Source organism: Macaca nemestrina, chromosome X (assembly GCF_043159975.1).
Source record: "Macaca nemestrina isolate mMacNem1 chromosome X, mMacNem.hap1, whole genome shotgun sequence".
Classification (NCBI taxonomy): Eukaryota; Metazoa; Chordata; class Mammalia; order Primates; family Cercopithecidae; genus Macaca; species Macaca nemestrina.
In genome coordinates, this window is record NC_092145.1 from 27,377,142 (window position 1) to 27,379,131 (window position 1,990).

The 1,990-nt window shown below is 41.1% G+C and overlaps 1 pseudogene; it reads right to left on the reverse strand.

The window, feature by feature from the left end:
• Positions 1-1,128: 1,128 nt before the first annotated feature.
• LOC105468451 (cytochrome c oxidase subunit 6A1, mitochondrial pseudogene) lies at positions 1,129-1,479 on the reverse strand (annotated as a pseudogene).
• Positions 1,480-1,990: the final 511 nt, after the last annotated feature.

Below are 1,990 nucleotides of genomic sequence, written 5' to 3' on the forward strand. Positions count from 1 at the left end.
ATGAAATTAAATCCTTGGCAGGAACAGGGATGGAACTAGAGGCCATTATCCTTAGCAACTAACGCAGGAGCAGAAAACCAAGTACCACATTTTCTCACTTATAAGTTGGAGCTAAATAGTGAGAACACAGGGAGACAAAGAGGAGAACAGCAGACATTGGGACCTACTTCAAGGATGGGGTTAAGAGAAAAAAAAAAAAACAGAGAGGGAAAGGTTCAGAAAAGAAAAAAAAGTGTTGAATACTATGCTTAATACCTGAGTGATTAATCTTTACCCTAAACCCCCAAGTCACAAGGTCACAAGTTTACCTATATAACAAACTTGCACATGTACCACAGAACCTAAACCAACAGTTAAAAATATTTTTTTAGGCCGGGCGCAGTGGCTCACTCCTGTAATCCCAGCACTTTGGGAGGCCAAGGCAGGCGGATCACGAGGTCAGGCAATCTAGACCATCCTGAGTAACACGGTGAAACCCTCTCTCTACTAAAAATACTATATATATATATATTCCATTATAAAATTTGGGTTTCACAGAAAAATATATATAAAAATTAGCCGGGCATGGTGGCGGGCGCCTGTAGTCCCAGCTACTCAGGAGGCTGAGGCAGGAGAATGGCGTGAACCTGGGAGGCGGAGCTTGCAGTGAGCTGAGATTGCGCCACTGCACTCCAGCCTGGGCGACAGAGCGAGACTCTGTCTCAAAAATAAATAAATAAATAATTTTTTAAATGAATACATTTTAAAATAACCCATAAAAGTATCAGGACCTTGCTCATAATTTCTAAAGTTTTCCCCTTACTCTTTCCTTTACAGGAGCTCAACCTTAAGATGAAAGTTTAAGAAATTGGTATTCAGAAAGGTTAAATGAAAAAATCGGATTAAAAGGAGTCAAATCATAGTAAAAGGAAGTCAGGTTTTTTTTTTTTGTTTTTTTTTTTTTTTTTTTTTTTAAGTTTAAGTTATTTATTTAAGCCATCTCCTGCCACAAGCAAAGGGATGGAAGACCAGTATACCAGTCATCATTTGATACAAGAAGATGAGCTTAAGGTCTCCTATACTTTTTCTGGTCCATGTGCAGAGTAATGGTCCAAACCAGTGCTGTGGTCCCTGGTGCCCAGGTAGTGGTCCAGATTCTCTTTATTCATCTTCGTAGCCAGTTGGAAGTGGATTCATATGAGGGTTATGGAATAGAGTATGGTTACCATCTCCCCAGGGAAACGGCTTGGTCCTGATGCGGAGATGGGGGTAGGCGATGAACTTGGGTCTCTCGTGCTCGCCGTGGTGCGACTTCAGGTACACATTCAGCATGCTGACTGCCACCCCGGGGAGCGCGACAAAGAAGGTGAGGGTTTTCCACATGCGAGCTGAGCCCTCTTCGCCATGGGTGCCACTCGACATAGGCTGCCCCAGCTGTGGGCCGGACCGACCCAGCCGCCGAGAAACCCGGGACACACCAACTGCCGCCATTTTCGACCTGGACTCGGAAGTCAGATTTTTAAAATTTTGTTAGTAATGATGAAATCTGGATGTACCCAAGTGAGACCACAGTGCAGTTAAGAGAGTGTGAAGTGAAGAAAGGGAACTAGATCTCTGTCTGATCTGAGGCCTTGTTGTTGAATCCTGAAGTGTGCTGGGCTTAGCAAAGTATTCTCTTTATTGAAAAACCACTAGTAAATGCATAGTTCATTCAAATTTTAGTGAATGATTATTCATACTATACAATAAAAGTTAAAGAGAAGAACAAAAACAACTTTTGATTTGAAGGACGTTAATGGTATTTTATTAACAAACTGTAAATAGTAACAGCATAAGCTGGATGGGAAGCTGCTTTCACAGGCCATAAATGCTTAATGTTTATTACCAATAAAAGTCAAAGGAGCATTTAGTAAAGCAGTTTACCAAACAAACATTAAATACTTTAATGTATGAGCTTCAGTGGACAGAATCAGCTATTTAATTAGCAATGAGTAATCTGTTAAGCTTTGAT